At 43.9% G+C, this 19211-nt stretch overlaps 1 long non-coding RNA gene, 4 other non-coding genes and 1 pseudogene across 6 annotated transcripts; 2 read left to right on the forward strand and 4 right to left on the reverse strand.

Moving 5' to 3' along the window:
• The first annotated feature begins 7776 nt into the window (after positions 1-7776).
• On the forward strand, positions 7777-8416 carry LOC147347497 (uncharacterized). The gene is made up of 2 exons (XR_015152290.1): positions 7777-7923; positions 8140-8416. It is a non-coding gene; the product is annotated as an uncharacterized LOC147347497 (long non-coding RNA).
• A 2681-nt stretch (positions 8417-11097) lies between these two features.
• Positions 11098-11187, reverse strand: TRNAY-GUA (transfer RNA tyrosine (anticodon GUA)). The gene is given in 2 exon segments: positions 11098-11133; positions 11151-11187. It is a non-coding gene; the product is annotated as a tRNA-Tyr (tRNA).
• Positions 11188-11505: 318 nt separating this feature from the next.
• Positions 11506-11595, reverse strand: TRNAY-GUA (transfer RNA tyrosine (anticodon GUA)). The gene is given in 2 exon segments: positions 11506-11541; positions 11559-11595. It is a non-coding gene; the product is annotated as a tRNA-Tyr (tRNA).
• A 3380-nt stretch (positions 11596-14975) lies between these two features.
• TRNAA-AGC (transfer RNA alanine (anticodon AGC)) lies at positions 14976-15048 on the forward strand. Its single transcript has one exon. It is a non-coding gene; the product is annotated as a tRNA-Ala (tRNA).
• Positions 15049-16436: 1388 nt separating this feature from the next.
• On the reverse strand, positions 16437-17964 carry LOC147347501 (heterogeneous nuclear ribonucleoprotein A3 pseudogene; annotated as a pseudogene). The gene has a single exon (XR_015152291.1). The product of XR_015152291.1 is annotated as a heterogeneous nuclear ribonucleoprotein A3 pseudogene (transcript).
• Positions 17965-18851: 887 nt separating this feature from the next.
• On the reverse strand, positions 18852-18942 carry TRNAY-GUA (transfer RNA tyrosine (anticodon GUA)). The gene is given in 2 exon segments: positions 18852-18887; positions 18906-18942. It is a non-coding gene; the product is annotated as a tRNA-Tyr (tRNA).
• Positions 18943-19211: the final 269 nt, after the last annotated feature.

The raw sequence follows: 19211 nt of genomic DNA on the forward strand, positions 1-19211 counted from the left end.
CCTAGAGAATTCCGTGGTGAAATGCAAAAGGAGGGGGATGAGGCATGCTCTTCGGAAATTTTGGAGAACTGTTTTGGAAGTGAAGGGAGGTTTCTTTGTATTCTAGCGGTCAAAGTAGCATTTTACCCTAAGGACTCGGGTGAGACTCCAGTTGGGGGATGGCTCAACTTCTGAAGTTTACTGAAATTTCAGTTTTTTAATTAATTAAGTTTGAGTGTTAACTAATTTTCCAAATTTAATTTAGAGATTTGAGTTTTTAAAATTTAAGTTTTGAGAATGTAATTTACCTTTGCAAATAAAAGTTTTAGAAATTTAGTCAGACTTAATGTTTGAAAATTTCACTTGTGACCTTTTCATTTAGTTAAAATCTTTTTTACTTTAAAATATTAATTTAAAATTTGATTTTGTGCATAAATCATCTAAAAGTTTTAACTTGCCACAATTTCTTTTATTTTAAAATTTGGCGCCTGTTTTACATTTGTGTTAATGCATGATTTGTATTTATACTTCTGTTTCAAACATCTACTGGCAAATGTATACTTAGCCTTGATTTAAGCCACCGCTAGGACAGGGAGCTTTATTCTCCCTGGGACTTTGTTTTCACAGTGTTGGGGTCCAGGGTACCCAAAATGTGCCTCAGTGGCATACTGATTATGTTGAATTAAAGTTACTGAAGAATCTGATACCACTACAAGAACTACTGTTAGACTCTTCTGTCTCCCTAAAAGCAAGAAATCTCTCTTGTGAAAGGTATTTCCATGCATTTGGTGGAAAGACACCATTAGCACCAAAGATATTCTAGGTTAAGGTTATATAAACAAACCTTACTTCTTTAATTTACTACCTCAAGCCTAAACTCTATTTAGATTCTTCACTAGCTGGGTACCCAGAACCTAAGTTTCTTTGTCTAAAAAGTGTCAAAGCTGCCTGATTTGGCCACTTCTTAGGTCCCATTTCCATGGGACCTCCATGTTCATGAATTAAAATTTCTTTCTTTTTCTCCTGTTAACATCTTGCAACCACAGGTACTCAAGAGGAGAAGGGGAAATTTCCCCCTCCCCAACAACAGATTTGCTGTTAGATCACAAACTAATTTTCCCTCTGTTGTAGCCAAACACTCCAGAAAGCAAACTCACTCAGAAGGACAGCATGAAGGAGTGGAGTGCAGTTTATTATACCAGCGGGTCTGAGGCAGAGTTTCCTCTTTAGCCAGGGTTACCAACCAATTTTTGTGACAACCTTTTATGCCCAAGGTGTATGTGCCCAAACCCACATCCGCAAATTCTTTAAAACCCACTCTGGACAATGTTAGTAAGAGATAATCAGGTTTTAGTCATAAATTCACATTCTAAAGCTATCTGGACACACAGTTTACCCCACATCAATAGGTATTATTAAGATTTCAGAAGATAGTGATTGATTACATAGTGAGCATTGCATTCCTTCTGGCTCCGGGAGGTCTAGGTAAAGGGTCTGCCTGGTCTGGTTTTTATCCATCCCGGAGACCTGTTCAGCCGCTGGTATTTTATCTCCATGGCCTCCCAGATATACAGTCCAAAAGTTTGCTGAGAGTGTAAGATGGAGTTCTTTTCTTTTAAAAATGAAGTCAGTCCAGTCAAGGCAACCTGCTCCTTTAGTCTTTCATTCCCCTCTCTTGATGCTCTTAGCTTCTAACGTGAATATCACTTATAGGGACATATTACACATTAGGTCTTTTGGCATGTACTTGGGTAAATGTAGTCAATATCAGCGACACAAATTGGACAATATACTGGAGAATACAAGGTCCACATAACAAAATTAACAGAGCAACTGTAACAACAATTGACAGTTCGCCAATCCCCCTTTATCCATGAAAAAACAGAAAAGGTACTGAGTCATCTGACATTTGTTTTACATGAGCTTGTGTATCTCTGAGAGCTTCAGTAACGTTTCCAGACAAGACTGGGATATACACACACCACTCAACCTTTATTATGGCACAAGTCTCTCCTTGAGCAGCGGTCAAGATGTCCAAAGCCATTCTATTTTGAATTACTGCCTTTCTCATTTGTATTTGTTCAGTATTTAATGCTTGAATTGCCCTCAGGCTGTCATTTAGGGCCCTTTGGGTGAAATTAGTTAGGGCTTCAACTCTAATCATTGTACCTGTAGTGCCCAACGAAGGAACAGATGTAGCAGTCAAATAATCATACCAATGGAAAACTGATCGTGACCATCTGGCCCGTAGGGAGGGTACATTTATGGGGTCCTGTATTGTTGGCCTAATGTTCCCATGGGCAAAGGCCAGACCTAAAGTACATCTTCCTACCCACACTTAGGTACCCATGGCCACAGATTGGTCCTGCATAACCAATGAGTGCTGTTTGGAGCAATCCACCTGATTCCGGGGTTGACTCCCTAGTCCGTCCCAGGCCATTGGGTGGATTGATTTGGATCATAAGTAATTTTATAGGTCTTATAACACTGTTCTGTCCGTAGAAAGCCCATTGGCTTCAAGTCCTTTTTGTCTATTGTCTGGTTATTATATCCAGTAGTGTGTACAGCCTGTTCCCAGCAAATGTCAGCTATCATAACAAGTTGTCCCTTTTCTGGAGTAATCTACATAGATTCATTTCATATCTGGTAAAATTGGTCAAAATACCTGTTTTTTTTTTTAATTGTTTGGACATTGGCTATCACATAATATTGATAAGCATTTTCTGAGCTAAGAATACAATTAAAATGTATCCTGTGGCCTTTTGTCAGATCATCAGCCTTTTTATCAAACCAATGGGTAGTGGCTGCTGTAATGACAGTTTCCACATTCGACTTTTGTTGTTTCATCTGAAGAAAATAGTCACATAAACTAGGCATGTCACCCCTTCGTAGAGGTGACACCCACCATGGGAGTCCATCCATGATGGACATGGGCATAGCTCCACATACCCAGCAGTTAGATCTATTGTGGAAGTCAGCATAGGAATGTGCCCATGAGATGAAAACGTTGTCTTATGCTGAAATTAGGGTTAGTCCCAGGATACCAGAAAGTCCGTGTAGTAGGAGTTGATTGCGGAGCTTCATTTTTTCTTTTTAAGATGATCTTGGTTTCACGGAGATCAGCGAGGTCCTTTTGTATAGTCCACTCGGCATCCTCCAGGTCTGTGTGGTATGTCCTCTTCACCCTCGTGTGATGGATCCAGGGAGTGACACCTGCAACTTTAACTGCCTTAGGTGTAGTTAGTACAACAGTATATGGATCTTTCCAATGTGGGGCCAAGGAGTCATGCTTCCAGTCCTTGACCCACACTTGATCACCGGGCACAAATTCATGAATCTGCTCCCCAAGGGGGAATGACATCCATTCTTGGACAAACTTAGTTCCCTGGTTTATCACTTTACCTCATTTTTCCATCCTCTGTGAAATCCCATCCCCCTCTTACATGGCAAATTTGCCAACACCTGTCTTACTATGGGAGGGGGTCTTCCATAGACAGTTTCATAAGGAGAATAACCGTGGGAACATGAGGTCATTCTTAATTTGAGCAAGGCCACCAGAAGTAAGTCCATCCATGAACCCTCAGTCTTTATGATCCATTTTGAAAGTGTATCTTTTAGGGTTTGGTTAGTTCTTTCCACCATTCTGGAACTCTGGGGTCTATATGCTGTATGTAATTTCCATTTGACATTTAGAGGTTTACATAGTTGTTGAATTAAATTGGCTACAAAAGCAAGACCATTGTCTGAGCCTATACTGGTTGAGAACCCGAATCTGGGGATTATTTCTTGAATCAGACAATGAGCCACTTCATTTGCTTTTTCAGTTCAGGTGGGGAATGCCTCCACCCAACCTGAAAAGGTACGTACCACGACTTGTAAATAATGATAGTACCAGTAGGGTTTCATTTCAGTTAAGTCCACTTCTAAATGTTCAAAGGGCAGAGTACCCTTTAATTGTATTCCCGGAGATTTCTGCTTATGTCCGGGGGTAGCATTGACCTCTGAGCAAGCAGAACAGTTCTGGGATTCCATTTTACACAAGGAAGAAAGCCGTGGTATTAAAAAATATTTCCAAATTAATTCTTCCATTTTGTCACATCCCAAGTGAGTAGCCTAGGGTACTGAGACACTAATGAAGAGGCCAATATTTCAGGAACTAGCAACCTGCCATCCAGCAGTTCCCATCAGCCCTTTTCATTCTTGGTGGCCCTTTCTATTTCAGCCAGCTGGTCTTGGGCCGGGGTATACTGTGGGACAGTTGAAGTTAACTTGGGCATTCTCAAGAGCACAAAAGCCTTAACAATCCCACCCCAGTGACTCCAAATTCTTCAGCGGCTTATTTTGTGGCTCCATCTGCCTGTCGATTTCCCCGCGCCTGCAGGGTGCCCTCTTTTTGGTGAGCCCAGCAATATATTATTGCTACTTTTTCAGGTTCCCATACAGCATCTAGTAGGGTCAAGATCTCTTCCTTGTTTTTGATGTCTTTACTGTTAGCTGTTAAGAGCCCTTTCTCCTTGTATAGGGCCCCATGTACATTGCAAAGTAGCAAAAGCATACCTGGAGTCAGTGTAAACGTTGGTCTTCTTACCTTTTGACAACTGGAGGGCCCGAATGAGAGCCCATAATTCAGTCCATTGAGCAGACCAGTGAGATAGCAGAGAACCAGTCTCAATGATGCTCTTTTCTGTGACTACCACATACCCCGACAGCCATTGTCCTTGTTTAACCAGGCTGGTGCCATCAGTGTACAGGACCCAATGTGAGTCCAGGATTGGCTAGTCTCTCAGGTCAGGTCTGCTAGCATAAACTTCTTCCAGGATTTCTTCACAATTATGTGAGGGTCCGCCTTCCCCCATAGGAAGGAATGTAGCCAGATTTAAGGTCTGACAGAGCTCAATAGTAACATGGGGGTTCTCACATAAAAGTCCCTGATATTGGGTAATCTGCTACGTTGACAACCATTTGTGGGGATCTCCTCATAGGAGAGCATTGACCTCATGGTGGACCTTTACAATTAAGTTTTGGCCCAAAGTTAGCTTGGATGCTTCTCGGACCAGTAAGGCAACCACGGCAATCACTCGAAAGCACCCGGGCCACCCGGTGGCAATGTTGTACAGCCGTTTTGAGAGATAGGCCATTGGTCTATCCCACGTCCCCATAGCCTGGGTTAATACCCCCATAGCCACTTTGTCTTTTTCAGTCACATAAAGAGTGAATGGTTTAGTAAGTTCTGGCAGACCCAATGCAGGTGCCGATGTAATTGCCAATTTTAGCTTTTCAAAGGCCTGTTGCTGCCTCTCAGTCCAATTTCGTGAATTCCCTTCTGGCCCTGTTAGGAGTTCATATAACAGTTGGTCCATCTGAGAGTATCCTGGGATCCAAATTCTACAGAACCCAGTGGCTCCCCCAAATTCTCAGACCTATCGTCAGGTTTTTGGTCATGGGATTCTCAAGATTACTTCGTTTCTGGATTGGTCCAACAGTCTTTTACTCCATCTCAGGACAAACCCCAAATATCTTACCTCCTCCTTGTAGATCTGTGCCTTTTTCCTCGAAACTCAGTAGCCCGTCTCCATCAATGGTTCTAGCAAAGCCTTAGTTCCTTCCCAGCAGTGTTCTTTATTCTCTGCAGCCAACAGCAGATCATCCATGTATTGTAGCAACCAGTATCTAAACCTTCCTGGCTGGAATGAATCCAGATCGGAAGCCAAGGCTTCCCCAAAAATGATCGAGGAATTCTTAAATCCTTGTGGGAGGTAAGTCCAAGTGAGCTGTTGTTTGGTGCTCCCTGCTGGATCTTCCCATTCAAAGACAAAAATGGGTTCAGGTACCGGAGCAATGTGGATACAAAAGAATGTGTATTTTAGATACAGGCAAGTATAGATCTTAGCACTCGGTGGGAGGAGACTGAGTAAGGTATATGGGTTAGCAACAGTGGAGTGTAGAGTTATCGCTGTTTGGTTGACCTGTGTGAGGTCCTGTACAGGCCTGTAGTCCTGTCCCCCTTCCTTCTTAACTGGCAAGATCAGTGTGTTCCAGGCTGACTGGCATTCAATCATGATGCCCACCTGCTGTAGCGTATTTATATGTGGAAAGATACCAACTCGTGCCTCCAGCGGTAACTGGTACTGACATTTCCTGACTGGTATGGCACCAGGTTTGAGTTCTCTTACCACTGGAGCTTAATGTTTGGCGAGCCCGGGCGGGGGCAGGGGGGAGGGGAGGGGGAGGGTGGATATCTTTCGCCCAAACCTCAGGGAATTGTTGGATTAGCTCTCTCTCTGGATTGTTTAACCCATCAGGTTTCCCTTCTGAAAGATCATGCAACCTCCATTCATCTTGAGGGGTTACCGAGAGGGAGAGTAAATAGGTGGTCGAGCCCACTGGAGAGTGGGTCTTTCTTGGGGGGAAAGGTCACTTGTGGCCCCAATTTAGACGACAAGTCTCTCCACAACAGAGGTACTGGGCATTCAGGAATATACAAGAATTCATAAGTCACTTGATGCCCCCCACCCCAATCTGGCATTTTTGGGGTAGACAGAATGGTTAGTCAGCTTTTCCCTGGTTACTCCTACAGCAGTGACCTTCTGTGGGGAGCCACCTGTTCAGTCACCACTGACATTTCTGCTCCAGTATTCACCATAAAGTCAATAATTTGGTCCTCCACTTTTAGTTTTACCATGGGCTCTTGGGGACCTTGTGTCTTTGAGCCCCGGCACCCCTATTCAGCTTCCAGTTCAGCCAGCCCTAAAACAGCCAATGCCAGTTATTTTTCCCAGCTATTCTGGAGGCATTCATTTTTCCAATGGCCGAAGCCCCGGCATCGGGCGCATTGATTTGGTTGCAGGGCGGTCCTGGGCTTCCTTGTAGGAGGCTTGCCAGGAGACCAACACTGATTTAGAGGGGGTGGAGGTTTTGGGGAAGGCCCAGGGAGGGGCCTTCCCAAGGCCTGAGCCAGTAACGCGATCCTCTAATCTGCTCTCTTGTTATCCTTCTCTCTGTTTTTTCTCAGCCTTCTTTTTTGCCTCCATGTCTCTGTTTCTGAACACCTTATTAGCAATGTCAATTATTTGTCAGCTGGTCGTGGCTAATACTCCCTCTACCTTTTGGAGCTTGCGTCTGATATCAGGGTAGGCTTGAGATACAAAGGTTGTATTTATCACAATTTGAGACCAAGCTGCCTCTGGATCTATTGGTGTATAAAGTCTATAGGTCTTGCATAGTCTTTCATAAAACTCAGTAGGTGTTTCGGTTTCCTTTCGGACTACTTCGGTAGGTTTTGCCATATTTATAGGCTTACGGGCCGCCCTCTTGAGATCTTGTAAAATAGCCGCCCTATATCTCTCAAGGTGGCCCCTTCCTGCCTCTGTGTTATAGTTCCAATCCGGCCTTTCATCAGGGGTGGCTAATTCTGCCTACCGCTGTGGGTTTACAGTACACTCGGGGGCCACTTCTTGTAGCCATTTTCTAGCCTCAGTATGGATCCTGTGTCTTTCTTCAGTACTGAAGAGGGAGACTAACAACTGGATTATGTCGTCCCACGTAAGACGGTAGATTCGAAAAATAGTCTCCATCAGCCTGATCATGCCTTGTGGCTCCTCCGAGTACGGTGGAGTGAGTTTCTGCCAATTTAGTAGATCCACAGAGGAAAATGGTTGGTAATAGTAGGCGCGGGGAGGCTGGTGGTAGTGTCTGTCTGCTCCCTGAACAGGCTGTTGTAGCTCTCTGCGAGGCACTTGTTGCGGGACCCTTTCCCCCGGCTCCTTGGCGGAGCGCAGCCTCGGTCGAATTCCTGTGTCTCCTTCCCCTCTTCCGTCAGTACTCACCGGGAGAGGCGGATACTGCTTAGGAGGTTCGGCTGAGGCTGAGTCCTGTGGACGTTGACTAGAAGTTCCTACCGCCGGGATCGGAGCCTGCCGAGATGGCGGCTGTACGATCTCCGAGGTAGTTGGCGGGGGAGCAGCTGGTGGAGCCCCAGCAGGCCCTGGATCGGTGGTCATTAAGGCGGTCTCCGGTCCTGGTGGAGCATTAGGGGGCCGACGCGTCATCCAGTATGGGGGAGAGGGCTAATAGCTCCCGTCCGGATCCTGCAGAATTTCTCTTTTGTCATCAGTCGATTTTTGTGCCATTGATGTTTTCCCTCTCTCTTTTTGAATGCAGAGTCTTGCCCGAGGGGGAGGATCTCGAGCCAACCACAGCCATGAATCAATATATGGGTATTGATCCGGCTGCTTCGGCGTTCCTGTGACTACTGCAGACTGCTTTTATTGGTTTTAAGTCCATGGTGCCCTCTGGTGGCCATCCTATTCCCGGAGAGGGCCGTTCAACCTCACAGAATATGCGGAGTCGGTTAGGCGTCATGTTCACCCCATAGTCTTCTTCATATCCCTTCTTAAAATGCTTAATCATGCACTCCAATACAGTTGCCTTAGATACACTTCCTCCCATCTCGCTTACTTTCTTGGACCTTCTTCTTCCTTCCCTTTTCGTTCTGTCCACAAGTTCTCGGTATCCTAAGAACTTCTTGATATTTCCACTCAATGAAACACTTAAATTGCCATTCCTCCTCCTTCTTAATTGGGGTGAGGAGAGCCTTCCTGCCAGAAGGGGGATCGGCGAGTCTTCACCTGCAGGTCCGCACAGCCGAACCAGAACACCAAGTGGTCCAAGGTTGTTTCTCCTCTCACTTTGAAAGTCTGTTCTGCCTTGGTGGGCTTGATTGGGTGCGGATGAAAACATAGATGGATTAAATATTCCACGTCCCAGACCGTCTCCGGAAAGGTCAATTTCTATTCACTCGCGTATCTTCCTCCTTTTAGCCTGACAACCCTGAGGGATCAAGAATTCCACAGCAGATGGGACACCTCCTCGGGGAGGGCATAATATACTCACACAAAGACCAAGTTTCTTCCCCCCAAAGCTCTCTTGCAATCGCCTGGTAACAATTTACCCCAAGACGACGAGGACACCACCTCCTTTGTGACTTTGACTGTCAGTGTGTGTCCCCTATTCCCTCCCATGGGGTTGATCAGGCCCCCTCTTCCACCCCGCAGGGTGGGAACCTCCTTACCTCAGCGCCTAACTCCCCTGCCGCAGTCCACTACCCACTAACGTGAAAGATACCGGCGTGGAGAAGTGGAATCTTTCCAGAAGGGCGAGGCGCCTTCCCCCCTCTAGAAGATCCGAGCCGCGAAGCCTCGGAGTAGCCCCAAATGGGACTTGTCTCTCACAGAGAAGAGTTTCCCGGCCAAAGCACGAAATGTTGTAGCCAAACGCTCCGGGAAGCAAACTCACTCAGAAGGATAGCGTGAATAGTGGACTGCAGTTTATTACACCCGCGGGTCCGAGGCAGAGTTTCCTCTTTAGCCAGGGACCCGACCGATTTTTGTGACAACCTATTATGCCCAAAATGTACGTGCCCAAGCCCACATCCCCAAATTCTTTAAAACCGGCTCTGGACAACGTTAGTAAGAGATACAGTCAGGTTTTAGCCATAAATTCACATTCTAAAGCTAACTGGACATACAGTTTAGCCCACATCAATAGGTATTATTAAGATTACAGATAGTGACTGATTAGATAGTGGACATAGCTTTCCTTCTGGCTCCAGGAGGTCTAGGTGCGGCGTCTGCCTGGTCTGGGTTTTTGTTCGTGCGCTGGTATTTTATCTCCATGGCCTCTCAGATATACAGTCCAAAAGTTCGCCGAGGGTGTAAGATGGAGTTCCTTTTCTTTTAAAAATGGAGTCAGTCCAGTCAGAGCAACCTGCTTCTTTCCTCTTTCACCTCCTTGAGCTGAACAACCGCTAGAACGGACTCGGCCCTGGCAGTTCCCAACTATGGCGAGGTCTTGAACGCGGTCCCTTCATCAAACCAGAGGCCGCTTTCCGGGCTCGCTCCCCTCATCTTGTGGCCGGAGGACTTGTCCGTTTGTGCGCGCTACCCGTGTCCTTAAGGCGCCAAGGTTCCTCCGACCCACATCTGCCTTGGGGTCGACTGCAAGGCGCCGCGCCCTGGAATGCGTACAAATTCTTGGGCCGGCTTCCTGGAAGGGGCTGTGGACGAGTTTGTGGCTCAAGATTTCCCATCCCGGTGGAACCAGGGAGCCAAGAAAGCCAGAGGATGCAAGCAGTAGTAAATCTACCCACAGTTATAATCCGAGATGACAGTCGTTGCTGAACAGGACTCCAAGTATATTTTCTAAAGTTAACTCGCCAAGTGCTCTTTGATGGAGTGGTTCTAAAGACTAATAAACTGTGTTTCTCTAGTTCTCATATGCCTGTTTCATTCATTTATGGACGAGAACTTTCTGTTAGTTGCCTCCTACTTTTTTGGAATAGGGAGAGAAACAAACGAGGTCTCGCTTTTAGCTCTTAACACCGAAGTCTTCAAAATACTGAGCCACAAAGAGTGAAATGAGAAAACCTTTGGGGATTGACTACAAGAATGAGGGAGGTGGGTCTTGTGCAAGAGTAGATGATGTCAGTTGCCACTGTGATGGCCACAATGGTAAATTATTCTGTGTTCTTTACCTTGGGTGTATTTGAAATTGTCATTGATAGAACGTTTATTCACATAAGTCTCAACGGAGAGCTTTAAAGGGCCATTGAACCTTTAGGAAAAATGAAAACATTGTGGTAGGGTGACCTACCCCTTTGCCATAAACCCCTTCTCAATTCCTTGAAAAATCAGTTTCTGGAGATTCTTTTAGCAACCCAGATGAAAAAAGTATTTTTTGACAGCTTCCTGTGCCTACCTCAGGTTCATTTGTTTGTTTATCTGTCTATTCCTACAAGATCATCGTATTTAGGCTTGCAATGCTGCTAAGTCAATTCAGTCGTGTCCGACTCTGTGCGACTCCAGAGACGGCAGCCCATCAGGCTCCCCCATCCCTGGGATTCTCCAGGCAAAAACACTGGAGTGGGTTGCCATTTCCTTCTCCAATGCATGAAAGTGAAAAGTGAAAGTGAAGTCGGTCAATCGTGTTCGACCCTCAGCGACCCCATGGACTGCAGCCGTCCAGGCTCCTCTGTCCATGGGATGTTCCAGGCAAGAGTACTGGAGTGGGGTGCCCTTGCCTTCTCCGTTAGGTTTGCAATGCTTTTCCTAAAATGAGACCTCCTTCGAGCCGGATTCGAACCAGCGACCTAAGGATGACCATCAACCAAGTTCCTACAGTCCTCCGCTCTACCAACTGAGCTATCGAAGGAGCTATTGAACAGTTGTCTTAGAATACTTTAAATAATCTTTACCTGAGTATTGTAATTTTGACTGTTTATTTCAAAAACAGAGGCAAACGTGAAAGGTGCTAGAAATATTCTAAAATTAATATGGGTAGTGATTATATAATTGTATTTTAAAAATTAATTCCCTTGAACACTAAAGAGTTTTGCTTTGCTACCCCTGTTCTATCTGCTTTAGCTCCTCCTCTCTCAATCAAAAGTGAGCCATGAGTGATACGGTTTTCCTAAATGGGTAGGACAGAATCTTGTTATCTTGAAGCGGAGTTACTTTTCAAAAAGTATGCTCCTTCGAGCCGGATTCGAACCAGCGACCTAAGGATGGCCATTAGTCAAATACCTACAGTCCTCCGCTCTACCAACTGAGCTATCGAAGGATCACCTCTGAGAACTTTTTTAGACTCCCTTTTCTAATGTCTATCCAGATGATTTCTGCTTTGATAATACGCATTCATTTTTAAAAGTATAATTCATTTTGAGCAGTCTTTTTAAAGGCTGAATAGGTCCTATGTCATGATCTGGGTAATTGCTTTCACGGATTTAATAAATATCTAAAATCCATTGGGTTGTACATCTAGGACGTTAGGATATTGTTCTATGTATATCTTAAAAGTTCTACCGATATCCCATGTCCTCCTCCCTAAGTATTACATACCTACTAGGGTGAATTTCTTGCATTACGCCCGATTTCCTGCTGTCCCCTCTAATTACCATTTCCTTTTTCTCTAAAAAAAAAAAAGTCTAGATTTGCTCAATAAATGATATAATTACTGAAAACACAATTAGGTTAAAGAGGATCCCTAAGTTGTGAACAGAGAAATATCTGGTGCATTTTCGTATCATTGTGATTCTCTTTCTGAAAATCTAATGGGAAATTGTGTGTGTTCATAGATCTAATGATGAAATATGTGGAGTGTCAATTTTTTTAGTTGAATAAATAATTTGGGTGGTTCATATTATATTGAATGATTACTGTGGTGCAATTAAAGTGAAACCAAAACACCTATGTAATTTAAATGTGAATATAAATAAATGGTTTTTCCAGAGAAAATTGTCAAACATTGAGGTTCAACAGAGATTGCCTTAGACTTGTGCCTAAAGCAGAAATAGACATAAATGGGGAATACACTAAATTATCTGGAGAGAAAAGGCTTTCTTTGGAAATACACTTAAGGAAAATATATTTTATAAATGTCTGTGCTTATTTATACAAATTTATGCAAAACTATACTATTTATACAAAATGATATTATTGAAAAATATTCCCAAATTTTCCTTAAATGGCAGTTGCCAATGCCTTCTATTTAGGAATATTGAGAGCATGTAGTCAATATTGAATTCAGTAATTAAATCCCTTTCCGTGAAAAATTAAGAAAATATCTAGCAACTTGCAGTGTTCCTGACCTAATAGAGAATTACCAGCTGGATAGGAGAAATCCTAGAAAGTGAAGTTTCTAATTCATTGTCCAGTGTCCTATCCATGCTTCAAATACAAGGTGGAAAATAGCAGATACGCCAAGTGTGAAAAATTCAGCATGGTGCTGGATTCAATTGCTGCTTCAGAGCTGTTGTGTCTTTTGGGATGCAGAAGTTTACTGGGGTGATACTTAGAGGCGCAGGAAGCTCCCAGGAAGAAAACTGAAAAGACAAGTCCACCTTTCCTCTTCCTCCTCCTTGCATTCTCCCGCTAGCTTCCTTTTTGGCAAAGGAAGGGGATGACAGAGGATGAGATGGTTGGATGGCATCACCGACTGGATGGACATGAGTTTGAGTAAGCTCAGGGAGTTGGTGATGGACAGGGAAGCCTGCTGTGCTGCAGTCCTTGGGGTCGCAGAGTCAGACATGACTGAGTGACTGAACTGAATATAAAGCCTAGTAGTAAGTCAGCAGTGTGGTTTATAGAGTCCTACCTCCTTTATCACAAGGCAGATTAAAGGATGTGTGTCTTAGTCTGCACCAGCTGCTATGACAAAATGCCATAGACTGGGTGGTTTAAATAACAGAAATTAATTTTCTCACAGTTCTGGAGGCTGGGATGTCTGAGATCAAGATGACAACCATTCAGTTCCAGGTGAGAGCTCTCTTCCTGATTTGACAGAGAGAACTCTGATGTCTCCCATTATGAGGACAGTAATCCTACAGGATCAGGGCCCCACCCTAACTACTACATTAACCATAATCACTTTCTAATTCCAAATACAGTCACATTTGGATGTGGGAAGAACACAGTTCAGTCCAGAGCAGTGAGTTTAGAGTTCAGTCAATAGTTTAACAACTGCTAAAATGTCCGTGTGAATTTTATGACAGTATTCTTGATCTTCATTTTACTTCTAATGGAAGCTAAGAGGTTCAAAATTTAATACCTAATTCAATGCTATTGGAAACTAGAACTCCTAGCTCATGGTTGAAATCCCGAAGTTGGTCCCAGTTCATAATCAGTCATCCCAAAGCTCAATCCATGGATCTGAATTGTGGAATTAGGCCACTTTTTTCTTTTTTTCATTCCAGTTCCATATTTGCATCTCTAATATAATCATGGAAAATAAATGTTAAAAAAAAAAAAATGAGTGGAGGACAAACTGACTTTTGTACCTGGGTAAATTCTATCCAAGGAAGAGTAAAGTGAGAACATGTAGATGGAGAGAAGGTAAGGCTGACCTTGAGCCGAATTTTGAGATAAATGGTGGGTTTCTACATACACTTGGAATATCTGAGTTTTGAACTCTTTTGTCTCAAATGGAGTGGGTGCAGGAAGGTGGAGGACTTTTTCCCACAGAAAGTTATTCTTTTTTTTTTTTTTTTAATCCGCCTTGATTGCACTGAAATAGAAAAGAGAAGCGCAAGCATTTAAGAGGATTAAGAGGGTTCTGGAAAGGCCTGCACAGCATGCCTACACAGCATAGGAACATAGAGTCACTTTCTTGAGTAAAATGCTCCATCTTCTCCATTTCAATTTTATCACTTTGCCCCAGTTTCATTGAGACTAGAAAATAAAACTAAACAATAAGAACAAAAAGTTTCTAATGATGGAATTTCAGACAAAGAAGTAGTTGATATTTAGATGTTGGAGAAGGACCTTCAAATGACTTTACTGCAAGTGATGGTCCTCGAAATGCCCAAGAGTTCTCTCTTCAGAACTAACTCTGTACAGTACGTAGCACCTAAAACAGTGCTTGGTACCTGGTACTCCGCAGGCCCAGAATAAAAAGTGGCACCTACTACTTTTGTTTTTGTTTTGCAGAGAATCCAGATCTAAGCATGTAACCATGATTATATTCTCTTCTCCTATTAATATTTACCCTTAGAAAAATAACTTGTACACCCTTGATCGAAATCGGGACTACGAAGTCAGAATGAAGGGAGGAATTTACTGGGACGCACATCCCCTCGTGACCTTGTGTCCACCGACGGAGATTTTTTTTTAAGCCAGACAGAAAGCAGATCTTAGGGGACATTTGTCCGAACTCTGGAGAATCTGTTTCTGGGGCTAGCTGAGTCAACTGGTGGAAAACTTAGGAATGAGGGAATTGTCAGGAACTATTGGGATGGCCAAAAGCCGAGTCTCATTGGTCGAGAAACTTGAATTGCCCTTCTGGATACACCTGCAATTTCCTTCCTGTCCCCGGTTTCCGTAGATGTGAGTCAAGTGTGAAACTCTTGCGCAATATCGAATACAGGTACAAATCGCAGTGGCCACAAGTTCTGAATTACTTTCAGATTTAAAGTGAGAAAGGAAGACAGGTTTACCTATCTACGTGGGGAATTAGCTCAAATGGTAGAGCGCTCGCTTAGCATGCGAGAGGTAGCGGGATCGATGCCCGCATTCTCCAGCTTTATGTTCCACTTACGCTTTGGCCTTTATTCCCATGCTTCTATAAATAATAAACACCTTGCTTAAACATTACCACTTAAAGACGCAAGTCAGTAATATTGATGACCTCACCTTTGTCTTCAGTGATAAGGTAGGCAAGTTTGGATGCTTTGGGTTTTCTCTCCGTTTTTGAAGACTGTCTCTACCAGGTGAATTCACACATCTACCTTCCAGTTATTTATACGTTAATGTTACATTTTTATTCTCAGAATCAATTTCCCACATGTCTGATCTCTTGAAGGTAACGTGAAATTCTTACAACTGAAACAAATGATTTCCACCTTTTTTTAAAACTTGGGAGATAATTGCTTTATGTACTTCTTAATACGATTGTGACGAGCTAAAGAATATGTAGGTATGTTTGAGGTTTTTTTTTTTTTTTTTTTTTACATTCACTCTTCCTCTTCTGAAGTCATCTGGCTGTTTCTACGGAGATGGTGGGGCTGCTGCTGGCACTAATACTGGAAATCTTGAGGAATATGGCCTGATTATGGGAGGGAAGGGCTTCCAGGTGGCGCTAGTGGTAAAGAACCTACCTGCCAGTCCAGGAGACTAAGAGACGCCTGTTCGATCCCTGGGTTGGGAAGATCCCCTGGAGGAGAGCACGCAACCCACTCACCTATTCTTGCCTGGAGAATCCCCTGGACAGAAGAGCCTAGAGAGCTACAGTCCATAGGGTTGCAAAGAGTTGAAGAGTTGGACACGATTGAAGCGAGTAAGCCGGCAAGCACAGCATGGGAGAGAAATCGCAGTGGAGAACTTGTTTGAATTGGAAGCTCTGGTGAGAGCTCGGTGAGAAAATCCAAGACAATCTAATAAGCTGTGCATCCAAGGCCCATGCTATCTTTGAAAAGAAAATTGGACCATTTTTCTTGTTTACTCTTTTGCCCTCAATTCGCATTCAAAGAGCAAGGATACTACCAGTTCTAGCCGTTAATACTGGTAGTTGCCAATGTGTTATAGGCAGTGTCTCTCAAACCTAGTTCATTAAGCCTGGACTTCTGTGTCCTACATTAACTCTCTAGGTGGTTCACTCACCAAAGTTTGAGAATTGCTTACTTAAAGAATAAAAGTTCTGAAGCATGGGAAGGAACATGCAAAGGTGTCAGGCACAAAACCCTCAGACAACTCTTCCTTACTTAATATCTTTTATAGTTGGGAACTCTTCCGTAGGTATTCGGAATCACATTTTTCAGACGGGGTAGAAGTGTGGTTAACATATTTTAATGAAATTGGCATAAAATTAACAATTATTTTCTATTGTTAACCCTTGTCTATTAATTTTCTAAAAACTTCTATTCTACAGTGGTTCTCAAATCTTGCAATACGTTCAAATTATCTGGGAGATTTTATTTTATTTTTTATTTTTGAAAAGTTAAAAATGCCTTAACTTTTTATTCCTGGTACCACTACCACAATTTACAGGGCAATATACCTGATGTAATGAAAAGAAAAAGAAAAAGACAAAGCTACAACAGATAAAAGACCTCAGAAATGTACATCTAATTGACACTACATTGCATTAATCAATAGCTGCAATTTTTGCAAACTGTGGCTATGACAGTCCTGAACAAGAAGGGTTTCCTGTTTAAGCTACAGTAACTTTTCTGACTATGGATCATCGTTCCTTCTGTGGCAGATTTTTACAGTTCCTCTAACGCATTTGGGACGACTGTCTCAAAGTAACCTGCAGCTTTCCTGACAACTCCTCGCTCTCTCTCCTGCTAAGAACTGTAGCCCTTTTCTTCTGAGTTTTTAGAACCTTCTGCTACCATATCCACCACTTCCACCACCAGATCCATAACCACCACCATAGGGACTGCCCAAACTTCTTCCACTGAAACTACCCCCTTTCATGGGTCCATAATTTGACTGCTGTTGTCCACTATAATTTCCAAAATCATTATAGTTTCCACCACCACCATAGTTACCTCCAAAATTTCCTCCTTCATTGTAACCATCATATCCTCCACCACTGCCACCATATCCACCACCTTGGTTTCCATATCCTCCTGGTCCACCACCACCGTAACCTCCTCTACTACTATAACCAGGACCACCGCCATAATTGCCACCATCCCCTCTAAATCCATTATATCCACCATTGCCTCCTCCATAGCTCCCTCTGCTGCCACCACCTCCACCACCATAGCCGCCTCTTCCACCAAAGTTTCCACCACAGCCAAAGTTTCCTCCACCACCTCCAGAGTTTCCTCCACGACCCATAAAGTTGCCAGATCCACCTCCACGACCTCTTTGTGATCCAGCAGATTGCATCTCTTGTTTAGAAAGGGCCTTTTTCACTTCACAATTATGCCCATTAATAGTGTGGTATTTCTGAACAACAATTATATCAACTGTATCATGATCATCAAAAGTTACAAAAGCAAATCCTCTCTTTTTCCCACTCTGCCTGTTTTCCATAACTTCTATGGTTTCAATCTTGCCATACTTTTCAAAGTAGTCTCTCAAATTATATTCTTCTATATCTTCTTTAATATCACCAACAAAAATTTTCTTCACTCTTAGATGGGCACCAGGCTTTACAGAATCCTCTCTAGAAACAGCTCTCTTTGGTTCCACTACACGCCCATCAAGCTTGTGCGGTCGAGCACACATTGCTGCATCCACTTCTTCAACACAAGAGTAAGTCACAAAACCAAAGCCCCTGGAACGTTTTGTTTGAGGGTCTCTCATCACCACACAATCTGTAAGTGTGCCCCATTTCTCAAAATGTTCTCTTAAGCTATCATCTGTAGTTTCAAAGCTCAGACCACCAATAAACAGCTTTCTCAACTGCTCTGGTTCCTTGGGTCATGATCCTCCATTTTGAGACCGCACTCGCCTCTTCCAACTCGAGTTCAATATGGGACCGAGAGCTACCTGGGAGCTTTTAAAACTACCGATGTCTAGGTCCCACCGCCAAAGTAGCACAAGTATAGGCGCTTTGTAAAATATTCGCAGGTGATTCTGACATCCACCCACGTTTCCCAGCCAGTAATGAGAATCACCTTTCTTTGCATAACTAAACCTAGAAGGGGAGGTAGAATTTCATCCCTCCTCCAGGGGTTGTAGGTGGCTGCCAGTAGTAGAGCATCCACCGGGAAAGAACAGAGCAAGTCCCGGAAGTTGGTGATGGACAGGGAAGCCTGGCTTGCCGCAGTCCAAGGGGTCGCAGAGTTAGACACGACTGAGCGATTGAACTGAGTACACCAGGGGGCGCTCGTGCTCCACCAGTTACTAACAATTGGTGAGCGTTGTTTCAGCAGGCCGCCCCCTCCCCCTCCCGGGTTCTTCCCGCCCGGGTCTTCTGATCCCCAGGGGTGTGGCGAAGACTTGTCCCTTGATTCCTTGATTCCTTGATTCCTGGGTCGGGAAGACCCCCTGGAGAAGGAAATGGCAACCCATTCCAGCATTCTTGTCTAGGAAATCCCGTGGACAGAGGAGCCTGGCAGTCCACAGTCCCTGGGGTCGCAAAAGAGTAGGACGTGACTTAGCGACTAGATCACCACCACCTTTGCTGAAAACGGGCCCAACTCTGATCCCCTGGTCGGGGTTCCGGACTTCTCTGCGGCACCGGCCCTTAATGAATTATGGTGCTGAAGTGCGATCGTGCGTGTTAGAATTTGTTACGGAAAACAATAGTTTAAAGAAACATATTCCCTGCACACAGTTGAGTCTTCAACAGATGCACAAGTATTTATGTAAGTGACAAAGGCCTTAAGGTGGGCGATTTAATTTAAAACCACACAAAACATGAACTCCTTCGAGCCGGATTCGAACCAGCGACCTAAGGATGCCTATGACGTTTATACACTACAGTCCTCCGCTCTACCAACTGAGCTATCGAAGGAATTACGTTTCGAAGTTGACCCGGAGAGGATGCCATCGCTGCATAAGGCTGGGAGACCATTGGTGCTTGTCGTTTTGTTCACCCATGCTGTTGATAAATACGCTCTGGTGGCCTCCACGTTTTCTTTCTTTTTTTAAAATAATCTAGACTTAGCAGCAGCAGTAGCAGCAGCAGTACTCCTTCACAGGGCGACTGCCCTGGGCCAAGGTGAAAACGGTAGCACCCACTGGTTTGCAAAAAGAAAATAAAACAATAAGGCATGAGGAACT

The sequence above is a fragment of the Bos grunniens genome, chromosome 23, assembly GCF_055505025.1.
Source record: "Bos grunniens cultivar Pamir isolate PY7600 chromosome 23, Bosgru_T2T1.0, whole genome shotgun sequence".
NCBI lineage: Eukaryota > Metazoa > Chordata > Mammalia > Artiodactyla > Bovidae > Bos > Bos grunniens.